Source organism: Schistocerca gregaria, chromosome 7 (assembly GCF_023897955.1).
Source record: "Schistocerca gregaria isolate iqSchGreg1 chromosome 7, iqSchGreg1.2, whole genome shotgun sequence".
Lineage (NCBI taxonomy): Eukaryota > Metazoa > Arthropoda > Insecta > Orthoptera > Acrididae > Schistocerca > Schistocerca gregaria.
Genome location: NC_064926.1, coordinates 560,158,093 through 560,171,857, shown reverse-complemented (window position 1 = coordinate 560,171,857; position 13,765 = coordinate 560,158,093). Strand labels below are relative to the sequence as shown.

General features: G+C 42.8%; 1 protein-coding gene and 2 non-coding genes across 8 annotated transcripts in view; 2 read left to right on the top strand and 1 right to left on the bottom strand.

The window, feature by feature from the left end:
* Positions 1 to 13,765, top strand: part of LOC126281932 (neurobeachin) — a 2,071,601-nt gene that overhangs the window by 716,222 nt on the left and 1,341,614 nt on the right. The gene's annotated exons all lie outside the window — the stretch shown is intronic.
* Trnas-cga (transfer RNA serine (anticodon CGA)) lies at positions 8,225 to 8,299 on the top strand. The gene has a single exon. It is a non-coding gene; the product is annotated as a tRNA-Ser (tRNA).
* Positions 11,177 to 11,251, bottom strand: Trnat-ugu (transfer RNA threonine (anticodon UGU)). Its single transcript has one exon. It is a non-coding gene; the product is annotated as a tRNA-Thr (tRNA).

The window sequence follows — 13,765 nt, the reverse complement described above, 5'->3', positions numbered from 1 at the left end:
TGACGAATCTGAAATGAGCTCTAAGATGGAAATTAAGCGTTTGCGGACACATGTCCACGTAACATCTTTTCTTTATTTGTGTGTGAGGAATGTTTCCTGAAAGTTTGGCCATACCTTTTTGTAACACCCTGTATAAATGACGCTCTTCACACTGAACAGCCAAAACGTTACGTCCAGTGCCCACCGCGACATTGGATGCCGCCTGGTGGCTTTGCGGACACGTGACGCGGTAACAAAAGTATGTAAGAGGAGTAGACACGGACGGGAGTCACCCTAGAAAAGACATGGGATGCAAATGGAGAAATCCATTGAGATAAGCTTCTTTGACAAAGGACAGATTATTATTACGGAGCGCCTGCGAACGAGTATCTCGGAAACAGCAAAGCTGGTCGAGTGTTCACGTGCCACTGTCGTGAGCAGCTACGGAAATAGGTAGTAGGACAGCGAAACTACCAGCAGGCGCTAAACGGTTCGACGTCCACGACTCCTCACAGAACGTGGAGTCCGGAGGCTTGTATGCTCTGTAAAGTAGAATAGATGGTGATCTGTGGCATCTCTCCCGAAAGAGCATAATGCTGGTGCACGCACAAGTGTTTCGACGTACACAGTTAATCGTACATAGTGGAACATGGAGCTCCGCAGCAGACCACCCTATGTTGACCCACCAACTTCGTCAACTACGATTGCAGTGGACACGGGACCATCACGATTCGACCGTAGATCAGTGGCAACGCGTCGGTTCTTTGGGTGAATCACATTTTTGCTGCACTAGGTCAATGGTCGTCTCCACGAACGCCGTTATCGAGACGAACGGCGGCAAGAAACGTGCAGCGTGCCACGGACGCAGGCTGGTGAGCGCAGTATTATGCTATTGAAAGAAACATTCTGCTGCGCTTGCATGGGACCAGTGGTAGTAATCGAAGACACGGTGACAGCCGCGATCCAGTTGCACCCCGATGTCTTCCCCGACGGTGATGTCATCTTTCAGCAGTATAACTGTCCGTGTCTCGGAGCCAGAACCTCGCTACAGTGTTTTGAGGACATCAACTCACGTTGATGTCTCGGATACCGAATTCGCCTGATGTAAATCCCGTGGAACCCATCCGGGGCGCTATCGGGCTCCATCACCGTCTACGCAAATCATTTACGTGTAGACATTTAACGCCACATTCCTCCACAAACCTACCCACAAACTGTCGGATCCCTAATACAGAATCAGTGATGTGTTTCGTTCCAAAGACGGACAAACAATCTATTGAGCAGTTTATGATAATGATACTTCCTGGCAGATTAAAACTGTGTGCCGGACCGAGACTAGAACTCTGGACCTTTGCCTGACGCGGGCAAGTGCTCTACGAGACTTCCTGGCAGATTAAAACCCAAAAACGACTCACGACCCGTCGCCACAGCTCGATTCTGCCAGTACCTCGTCAAAGGCATAGGTCCCGAGTTCGAGTCACTGTCGGGCAAACAGTTTTAATCTGCCAGGAAGTTTAGTATCAGCGCACACTTGGCTGCAGAGTGAAAATATCATTGAGGTGATGATGATGTTTTGACCCATCGGTGTACATCCACTGACCATGTGCCTGTCTCAGCGGTCGCAGGGAACTACTGCATCAGTCTTGTGGTATGACGTCGCTGTATCCGATATGTGTTTATTTGACGTAATGTGCAGAGCTTCACTTCGAACTTTTAAACTTAATTGTCTTACAGGTCCGAAGATGTGTGGTGACTGCCGGAACCAGTACTTTCGTAATGAAAATGAGTATGATTGTGCCGGACAGTAAACTACTTCTCGGGCATGGATGTGTGTGATGTCCTCAGGTTAGTTACGTTTAAGTAGTTCTAAGTTCTAGGGGACTGATGACCACAGCAGTTGAGTCCCATAGTGCTCAGAGCCATTTAGTAAACTATTTTTAAACCAAAAACTCTATTCGTTTGTAAATCTCTGACTGATGGAAAGACCGCATGTCCAAGAATTTTTACGTCTTCAACTCGGGCGTTCTGTTATATCCACGACTCTGTGATGCAGTAATTTCAGTAAAAAAAAAAAAAAAACTACTGTACATTGTAGCTCACGACATGCTACATCCTGAATCGAGACACTGAAATTGAATTGGCAATAACTAAAAGACCTTTCGGTGCAGAATCATTAAATCAGCTCGATTAAATTCTGCTTTCATTTCTTGCGTAATCGCGTTTTGAATTACCTGCGTGTTCGAGAACCGTCTCCTGCACGTTGTCATCTGCAAATTTTGTTTCGCTCGGCTCCACTGTTTTCCCTGCAGGTGTAGTCAGACAGTTCTGTCGCGCGGAGTAAGTTTTTCATTCGATTTAGACAAGTGTAAATATTGTAATTATTCACACTGAAAAAAACACATTTTAGTTTTTTGTTTTGTTTTGTTACTTGTTATTGTGAATGGACTGGGACACATTCTCGACTAGCTGTTGTGTACGCTGTCGCAACGTTTTTTAAATACTTTGAAGCCAATTGTTCTCATGCTTCGTCAGTGTTTTCGTGGGTGATAATATTCCCCTAGGGCTGTGCCCATGTATCTCGGTCGGCCATCAGCCTTTCCCCCGACGCATATTCATGGGTGTTCATCAGTTGCCACCGTTTCCAGTGATTGTTGGCCAATCGCGTAATCCGTCTGTAGTGCGTATTTCCGCCTTTTTATGCGCCTAAGTTAAATTTATTTGTCTTGAAGACCGAGGAGCCCCGTTGTCCGCACCAGAAGTCGATTCTCTGTAGGCCTTGTTGCAGTCTAACGTTAGCGCTGCAGAATGTAAGGAAATTAAACTTCGGACCGCTGGAGTTGGGAGAAGTGCTGTCGTCCTGGAGAGTTCGCTAGATAGTCGCGGAAAAGAATTTCCTAACTAACCGTTCTTCGCCGATGGCGAAGTCACGACAAAAGGGAAAAAGTACTGAATTGTAACTGGTTTATTGTATTCAGAGAATTTGTGAAGAAGGAAAGAAATTAGTGAGCTGTGATTATTGTCGTGGGGTGTTCAGAAGTAAGTTTGGATTTTAACTTTCCGCCGACGGGTAGCTAATTAGGGATGCAACACTCGCCCTGAATGCGGGACGGAAAGGTCATTAGCCGATATCTTATTAGAAGAGGCATCCTGGTATTCGCCTTAAAATGTGTAGGGAAGCCACGGAAAACCTAAATCAGCATGATGAGAAATTAAGAGGAGCGGGGATTATGTCTCATCTGGCCATCCTCATTTCCGTGACTTCCTTAAATTACTTCAGGCAAATTTAATTTTTGTAAGATAGTGCGCAGTTCTCCTTGCCGGCCCGCCTCCATTTTTTTCTTTTTTTTCCAATCTGAGCTCTTCTTCCGTCTCTTATTAACGATCTTGTGGCTGACGGCACGTTAAGCGCTAATATTCCTTCTTTCTTCGTCTGGACTGGGCACCAATTTCTTAAGAAACATGTCACCTCAGTAATTTGTGAAGGAGCAATGTGTCAACAAAATAGCGATTTGATTTCTGCGTAGTTAAGAGCAGAGTCTTTTCAGAGAGGCATGTAGTGAGATAATTCTGATGACATCTGAAAAAGCAGATAAGTCTGATTAGTGAGTGGATGTCGCAATACTAAGACTTCAGTAATATATTGGATTTCGGCACTCATTTGTTCGTGTAGTCTAAATGATAGGACCTCAACATTTTCTCGCCCACCGCCCCCCCTTTTCGAAAAAATAATTACTCATCGTTTCAGAGAAAGTAAATGAGACATAACCACAAAAAAAATAAACAACACAATGTTTTCCAAACAGTTTAGATCATAACACACTTTTCTAACAATAATGCCATGGTCACAGTCTTAAACCAAGAATACCGTATTACAGAATTTTGGGAAGGTATGGAGAGAGCTAGTGGAAGATGGTCGTGTTCCAGTTGCTGAATTTATAAGAGCACTGCTCTGTATAAGGCAAGCATCTGTGTTCAAATTCCAGTTGATTCACGATTTTCGTCTTGCAGTTTAATTTTTAATTGGAATTTGAAAAAATGGTATATTTTTAAAATTAATTTATTGATAGGTACTAACAGTATTAGTTTCATGTTCAAAAGTTGATAAACAATTCTATGTATTTAAAAAATATTCAGTATTTTTAGCGAGATTGCTTAACGTGGTATGATGACACTAATTTTTCAGTACTTTATGTCACATTTGCCATCAGCAGCTCTAAATCGCCGCTCTGTGCGATTGACAGTCTGTTTTCTTTCCTGAAAGCTAAATTGCTAACAACACTAAATCCTCATTCCGCTACATGCGGAGATGGGAAAACAACCATATACTCTTTTCTGCAGCCCATAAAGCTGGATACAATAAAAAAAACTTGCCTTTGAAGTCAGAATTCTTGATATACATTTTTTAATTTTAACTTTAACTCATCATTTGTTGCAAGTTCTATCCGTTCTTCCTGCAAGGATAGTTCTGTTGTTTGTGGGTCAGAGAATAGGTCAAGTAGCCGATCTGGAATTTTTATTTGAAGGAGACCCTGAAATCAGTTCGTAAAAGCTTCGTTAAGTGCGCCCAAGCGCTGACAAAAGACTAAGATGTCATCATCATTTGTTTCCACCCAAGAAAGATTTAGAAATGTCGACACAAATGATATGTGTGCAAGGCAGAATATGTGAACTTATCTCTGTTGTAAATAGTTATTGCAACAGAAATGTATTTTTAACATGTGGTCCACGTAAGTAATCCTTTGAACGTACTGTGTAGGTGCACCGATGCCTCTGAAGGACTTCGAAAAAATCTCGAGTGAACGAAAAGCCTCAAGTACTAGAAGTACTGCAAAGTTGAACGAATCATTGAAAACTCAGATACATTCGCTGTTCTGCACTTATGTTGATCCTGCCACAAACTAGTGGAGATTGGTAGAACGTAAGCTTTGTCGAGCGGCCACGTTGTGGATCACACGTGCTGCTGTTCGCTCACCGCGTGCGGGCGCCAGATGACAGGGCGCGTCTGGAGGCACACTCCAGGAAAGACAGCAACGTAGAAAAGAGACACCTTGTACTCTCTCAGTAAACTAACGTTGACATCTTCTCAAGAATATTGTAGGGGTGCACAGGACTGTGGAAAATGAAGCAAAATAGAAAAAGTTAACGGTCCACGCTTAACACAAGCAGCAGCGAGGCAATTTGCAGAATCGGGCGTCGTGGTTGTGTGGTCATGGTGTTGGACTGCGAAGTGGGACACTCGTCTTCTACCCCCCCCCCCCCCTCCCTCCCCAAATCGTGCCCCCCCTTTTTTTCCCTCACAAAATTATGAACTGTCCGTACGGTCATTGACGAGTCTGTTCGTTGTAGTCCGATTTGCTTCTGTCTCACTGAGTAACGTCCGTGTGCAACAGCGAATTGTTGGCACCTCCAGACGTACGTAACCCTTCTACTTGTTCTACACTAGTATCACATGTCATGACTCTTGCGTTCTGTTTTGGAAGTTTTGACACTTCAATTTCTTTGTTGTGACATAGTTCACACTCGTTTATTTGTTGTTTTCCTTTCTGTAAGAGATCTATGCGGCGGCATCTCGCCTGCTCTCACTATTCATCAAGTTTCGCTTGCGACGCAAGTATACTCTTTTCACATGTTTGATATTCTATAACCAGTGTTTACTGTGACAATTGCCAAGACTACAGAAGGGGAAAAGACGTTTCAATCAACGGACGGAAACCTCATAATTATCTGGAAAAAAAAAAATAAGGCACGAGGGAGACACGAATCATCCGCCTTGCGGTGCAACATCGTGGTCACACGACCAGGAACCAAAGTTCTTGATATTGCATATCTTGAGCTCGGACCGTTTTCACTGTTTCTAGTTTTCTTCTTTTTTCGTAGTTCAGTACATGTTCTTCCCGTTTTCATGCTTGATCTTTGTTCTTTTTTGACATGATATCCGCTTGGCAATTACAGCACTAAATCTGAGGAGGGCGGGGCAATGGGGAGGTTTCCTTGTTAGAGACGGACTAATTTTGCTCGGCAGTAATTTAGAACTTTTATTTAAAGAAGCGTTTAATAACTTTTGATACCTGCCCCGTTGAGAACCGCTGGTGTAGATCATAAAAAGTATGTGATTCTGATTCAATTGTGGTCTTGCACCACCGAAGTACATCAACAACCAGTTTCAATGTATCTTAAGACGCGTAGTTTTCGCTATAGGTAATGAAGTGCTCTGTGGGTGCTAAGTAAAAGTGTGTTAGGCTCTTAACCTAAAAGTCTCGATTGTAGACGTCTATTGCTTTCAAGCCAATTCTTGGCTGGTAGTCCTAAGTTGGAGTCTAACAGGGCATCGTCTGTCTCAAAAACTTCAGAGGTAAGCCTTGATTATCGCCAGTAACCGACTTCACAGGTCGCGGGAATGCGCGTGGAATCAGTTCTAGTAAAGCACTTCACTGTTGGAACCGACGTCAGGGTTGATGACTTCTTCACTAACTGTCCACCTAATTATAATTAAAGACATCTTTCAATCATCAGCTGAACAAAAACCAAATAGAATGACTGGAACAAATTCAACTCGTTTCATGCTCTACTTCTTCCAAGTACAGTCCACTTTTAATTTCCACGACTGTTCAACTGTAAATGACGATCGTAAATCGAGGATCGATAGACCGTAAGATCTAAGAACTTTCAGTTATCATTTCTTGACAGAGGTGTCATGAAAAGAAATTGTTGGTAGATTATTTGATAACATTATTTATCTCAAGCGTACAGGAAGGATTAGTTTGTTAGGTTCTTTGTGTTGTAACGTGCAGTGAGCGAACATTTCAGCCAGCCGAAACATTAACTAAGGGATGGTCCGATTTGTTAAAGAAGAACTTAAAATTGCTCATATTTTTCATTTATTCTGAAAAGACACGTATTTTCTTAAATTTTTATGTACATGATTTGCTTTTGGGTGGTCTTCATACAAATAGTAGCCCATTTGATCTATAAAGTTAAGCAAGAAAAGTTTTTATTAAAAAGTTTTAACATATATTCTCAACAGTACATAAGAGGAGTACCCAAATGCACAGTTAAATACTGTATTTATAACTTTACTTTATTGGCAAACGAATTAAAATTCCAATATAATGTATTACCTCTTTGCTAATAACAAAACACAGCTCAGTCTTTTGCTATAAGGTTCACTACCGCAGAGCAGAAGAACCTTAACGATGGGATCAATAACTTACAAAGTTAAACATGTTCAAACCTCATGACAATAGCGATTTTTCGCCTAGTACAATCTTATATTTAAATTTACGACTTAACTGAAACGTCAGAATACCTTCAGCACACCAAATTATCCCAGCTTCCTCTATTCATTGTGAGATATTGTCTTTAATTTCATTGAAATTCTTCAGTTTTGTTAAGTGATCAAGAGCTTTTAGAATTATTATTTCACCAGTCAATTTGAAACTTTACGTTCAGTGTAAATATCGCTGAACTGCGCATATTGTCGAACCAACATTAAAATTAAATACAGTCTGCCCGAGAAGGAAACAACTGTTCCCCAAATTCAGTATACGTACTGCTTCAAAGGTATCTAAAAATACTTTTCGTATCATTGTTTCTACAACTTAGAAACAGTACAGGAGCGAACGAACTACAGAATGTGCTGTCATCACTAACCACTTCCGCTCACTTCAAAGCCGTCCACATTTCTGTATCGGAACTGATGTCCATAACTGAGTATCGTCCGGGTGATCAGATTGGGCGATATTTTGCCACTTGGGCTACTAATGATCGAAATTTGAGCAAAATCGATTGCGCGATATTTTTGTTAATCTGTTGCGATTTTCTGGCGGCACAGACAAATCCAAGTGTGTTTTAACCCACTGATTGTAATGTAATGTTATGTGTAATGATGTTTGCCGCTTCACTGTCTCGTGAAGCACTGAAATATTACAACCCCAAAGTTCTACCAATCTCCAAATAACGACTCCAGTGCTAATATTCAACTGCTACATATAGGTTATTAGACTATTATTTTAAATTGCCATAATGCTAATGGACGAATTAAAATCGATTTCCTCTTCTTTCTCGTTACAAACTTACCCGTAATTAGAAACTGTCGCAACAGCACACAGCACAAAAGCAATAAACGGCAGCACTCACATGAAATTCAACTGCTGCTAAGAAATGAAGTGACTAACAAAGCAACATCAGATTAAAACTATGTGCCCGACCGAGACTCGAACTCGGGACCTTTGCCGGGTGTGAGTCGTGCTTCGGTGGCTCAGTTGGTAGAGCACTTGCCCGCGAAAGGCAAAGGTCCCGAGTTCGAGTCTCGGTCGGGCACACAGTTTTAATCTGCCAGGAAGTTTCATATCAGCGCACACTCCGCTGCAGAGTGAAAATCTCATTCTGAAAGCAACATCAGATTTCAATTAAGGCCAAATATACACAGCAGTTGTTCTCGGATAAATTATGCATGGGCGGTTGCCCATAGTGCTGTCGACATGTCATTAGCTTAAATCTATGAGTGACCTTGTTGACTATCGATAGGGCGTCTCCCTTTTTCGTCACATGATTGAAAACGAAAATACATTTCCATTTCACTGTGCGGCAGCTAGGTCGTGTGTAATTTCATTTAGGTGAAGGATTGAGGAGGGGGTGGCGGTTACCGATCCCATGTAGCCCCCCCCCTCCCCCACCCCCTCAATTTGGCGACGTCCTTGGATATCGGACTGGTGCTTTATTGTATAACACTCTCAAAGTCGGTGAGGGCGTTTTATATGACGTAGTTGCCACAGTGCGTAGTTAGAGCGGAATTGTAACATTTCAGAGTTCATCATATTTCTGCGCACGGTTTTAAGACGCTCCATTTCTGCTAATAGCCATTAAAAGCCCCAGGGTATAAATTTTTGTTTAAAGCGCTGGCCGATGCCGTAATGTTTAACGGCGGCCGCTTCGCGTCGTTAAATCATTATTAACTCGCGCCATTTAACGGTTTGCCGCGGCGTAAAGCGTTTTCATTCTTCTGCCGGGGGCCTATCGCGTCTGCCATAAATATCGCCCCCACTTGAACATAATCGATTATTCCGCCACTCCTGTCGGCGCCGTAATTCACACTGATTGTCGCGGCTTTCTCGGCGATGAAGATGTCTCCGGTTGTAGCGAGAAACCGGAATAAATTGTGTTTCTTTTCCGACACCAGATAGATGGAAAGAGCGCTACCCAAGCAGACTTTACGTAAGTCCGGGGAGTATGATGGATGGCACAGTACTTGCCAGTTCCACTGACAGAATAGAGCAGCCACAGCTTGCGCTGTATGCGCCCGCGCATTGTCGTGCATAATGATGGGTCTGTTGCGCAGGAAGTGCCGCTTCTCTCGCAAAGCTAGTCGCAGGTGATGCTCAAAAACGAACAGTAATACGACTTAAAGTCCTTCTGACTTCGATTTTATTCCGAAGATGAAGGAACTACTTCGTGGCATTCGCTTCAGGACTGCTCCAGAGATTCGACAGGCAGAAGACCTCTCCATTCGTACCATCACCACAACAGCTCTGCTAACGGTATGCTACGCCTTCAACATCGCTGGCAACATGTTCTACACAACGCTGGTGACTACTTTCAAGGACAGTAACAGGTGCAGACATGTAACTCTTATGTATGGGTTGTGAATCAATAGTTGGCACTATTTAAGTTCCGATCCTCGGAATTAGTTAACGGTTATACTGAAATTTTATGACTATGGTGTATTTTATAGATATGGATGAATATTATTATGGAATTGTGGAAATTTGTGCTTCGGCTAGCGTAAATTACGATGGGTGTAACCTGTGCTTACAGTATATTCATATATTGGCAATAGTTCAATAATTGAATGACTGTCAAGTAAAATTTCTTCAAACTTAATGTATCCCAATTAAATTTTCTGTTCTACTGTTATTTAAATATACGCATGTGACTAGTTACCTTTAATATTCACACAGAACTGTTAGTACGTGGAATAATTAGAGGTATCACTTCTTATCGTGAATTAAAAGTAAATGAATCAGATATCTCACACACATGCCACCTTTTTTTACTTGATAATAAAAATTATTTTATCATAAAATGTCCACAATACTGTTGAGCGCACAGTAGTATGACTTCACCTCTTAATTTATTTTACTCTTTTTACCTTTTTTGCTTGAAGTAAAGATCAGTAGGCAAGCAGCGTGCTGCAAACGGTAAATTTGTGTTTTTTGTTATCTCAGGGAAATTACTATTTACTCGCCTAGCGAGATATTCAGAATAATTTGATTTAATCTCGTGATTATCGCGTTGGCACCGTAAGATAAAAATGCAGTAAAGAAATATCTATAATATTTCTAAATTGGAAATTTGGGACTGCTGTACGAAATGAAAGCAGAAATGTTAAATTAAACAATTATTATTTAACGAAGTAAATAATTTCTACAGAAATGTAACATTTTGTGAATAATTCTAACAGTTTTGAACATAACAAAGAATTTGTCGTATTTCGGCTAAATACTTGGACATTACAATAATCTTAGCTCAACTCTGGAACGAAAGAGTAAAACATTCATAATAAATGGTTCAGATGGCTCTGAGCACTATGGGACTTAACATCTGAGGTCATCAAACCCCTAGAACTTAGAACTACTTAAACCTAACTAACCTAAGGACATCACACACATCCATGCCCGAGGCAGGATTCTAACCTGCGACCGTAGCGGTCGCGCAGTTCCAGACTGAAGCGCCTAGAACCGCTCGTCCACCAAGGCCAGCGCATTCATAATTAGGTCATATCAGTACTCGCAATTGGCGATAATAATAGAATGAATAAATAGATTGCCCGCAGGACTACAAGTTAAGTTGATTCGAAGAAAATGGAAGAAAATATGAGTCTGATAGCATAAGATGCTTTCGGAAAGACGCACGATTAAAGAAGAAAAGAAAGAAAAGACGAGCGCGCATTCTTATATAGAACAAAATACAGATGTTAATTATACGCCGCTCATTCTGGGCATACATATTCGCTGACTTGCAGCGCAGTTCGTTGACTCAGTGGTTAAATTATATCTTTAAACCTTAATATTCCGATAGAAAAAGAAAATAGTATGTTATTACGTCGCGGGCAGGGCACAATATTATACTTACCATGAAATGAACACCCTTAGGTGCTTACAGGCGTTGACATACGTCAACGGGGACAGATGGAAACGTGTGCCCCGACCGGGACTCGAACCCGGAATCTCCTGCTTACATGGCAGGCGCTCTATCCATATGAGCCACCGAGGGCACAGAGAATAGCGCGACTGCAGGGCTTTATCTCTGGCACGCCTCCCGCGAAACCCACATTCTCAACGTACTGTCCCGCACTACATTCCTAGTGTCCCCGCCCACTATACTCATTACTCGCGGAGAGTTGCCGATTCCCGTAAGAGTTCGGGCACTGTTTGTGCATTCGCACAGAAGAAGAAGATGGTCAAGTGGCCGGTGAGCCATAACAATACGGTGCACAAAATAAATCTCATGGACTTTTTTTCTTAAAAGGCGCAACTGTTTTTTGTATTATACCGTAATCAATCACCAATTTAAACCCAAGTTACAATTCGTCATGCACAGTCAATAAAGTGAAGGAAAAAATTTTGCATTCGTTACGTACTGTAAAGTTCATTGACAGAGTAGCATGAACACACTGTGGTTAACTTCTACGTCTCTGGTCTGAGAGTTATTGCATTGCTCTGTTCTTTGTGTTGTACGTTTTCGTGAGTGGAGTGTTAGCCTTTTTCACTGCTTTGAAGGTATTTTCACAGAAACAAAGGTAATTGGAATAACGTTTGAATAAATCTTAGTCACGTTGTTGGTCTGTATCGAGCCACCTTTATACCAAAATAATCTGAATATTTCCCCGAAGAGTCGCTGGATTGGTCTCGCGCTCTGGTACGGAGGCGTCCCGTTAGCAAACAACCCAGACCGCGCACGCTGTTGCACTGAGGCAGTGAAATCGAATCACAGTCGACACTCCGGAGCAACACGTAGTGGCGCCCGCTGGCCAGTTAATAAAACAGTGAAATGCGGCGCGTGCAGTGTTTTTATTTCCAGAGCCCGCCGCTCTGTTTGTGTGACGCGGCCATTGTGCCGGCGCTGTCGAACACCCGATTAGCATAATTTGTGTGCGGCCGACACGACGCTGCCGAATTGTGCGCGCGACGCCTGCGACCACTGCACGCGTGTGTGCGCGTGTGTTTGCTCACACACGAGCCAAGAGTCGGCCGAGAGATTCCGGCGGCGTCCGCAAACAGGGATCTGCGCTCCATTATGCATTCCGGCTCGGCGCCGCATTCAGGCCGTGATGTACCGCGGCGGGGCTTTCAGGGGCATTGAGCCGGCAGTGGGCCAGCCAGTGCAGTGCCCTCCCCACCAGCCGAGCTGCGCCCCCAGGACCCAAGCAGGGGAGTCGCCGGCGTCCCACAGTCCTGCAGCGAGGGTTTTTTTTTTAATTAATCGCTCTTCTGACTATTTCGCTGCGGCCCTCCGCGAATTCCTCTCGTGTGCCAAGCTCCTCATCTCACAAGGGGACAGGTAACCTCTCCCTTGACTAATCGGTTGATGTGATAATATGATAGTTCTACGCAGAATCGGAGAGGAAAGGAATATGTGGAAAACACTGATAAGGAGAAGGGACAGGATGATAGGACATCTGCTAAGACATGAGGGAATGACTTCCATGTTACTAGAGGGAGCTGTAGAGGGCAAAAACTGTAGAGGAAGACAGAGATTGGAATACGTCAAGTAAATAATTGAGGACGTAGGTTGCAAGTGCTACTCTGAGATGAAGAGGTTAGCACAGGAAATCAATTCGTGGCGGGCCGCATCAAACCAGTCAGTAGACTGATGACAAAATGATAGTGATTGTGTGTGCCTAATAGATTGGATTTTGGGCAAGGATATAGTCTTCGAAGAAAATTTGACAGTATAGTGGAGAAAAAAAATGGTTCTGAGCACTATGGGACTTAACAGCTGTGGTCATCAGTCCCCTAGAACTTAGAACTACTTATACCTAACTAACCTAAGGACATCACACACATCCATGCCCGAGGCAGGATTCGAACCTGCGACCGTAGCAGTCGCACGGTTCCGGACTGCGCGCCTAGAACCGCGAGACCACCGCGGCTGGCAGTATAGTGCAGAGAAGTGTACAACACATTATTCTGATGAGCAAACCATTGCCCCTGCACTTTTCATTTTTTGGATTTGGTTTAACACTTAAACAGTGCCATCACTCTCGTAAAAAACAAATCCGAAAGGGGTACCACATGACTCGGAAGAGTCCGCAACGAATGTAATTGGAAAAATACAGAAATTAATTAACACGGTCGTTATCCCAATTGGGCCCTGTCTGTCCACCGTCTGATCAGTATTGCGGCCAGCACTGGATACGTAACCGTTTGGCTGTACGTGTGGCAACAGGTTGACGCACGTTTCCGTCAACACAGTACGTTAAATAATAGTGAATAAAGTGAGCAGTTGTTTATGTGCAGAAACAGAATTACTTTTGCCGAATCGGCTGGTATTTTTTTGCCAAAGTCGATGTTATTTTTTGTCAAATTTAATGCTCTTTTCTCTGCTAAATTATGTTATTTTGCGAAATTTCGTGTTTGCAGATTGTTTGTTTTTTTGCCAAAAATCTGTTATTTCCTGTCAAATTCAGTGCTTTGCCACATGCTCTTTTCTTTTTAATTCGGTGTCGTTTTTTCCCAAATTCGGTGTTTATTCCAAATTCGGTTTTTATTCCAAATTTGGTGTTTAT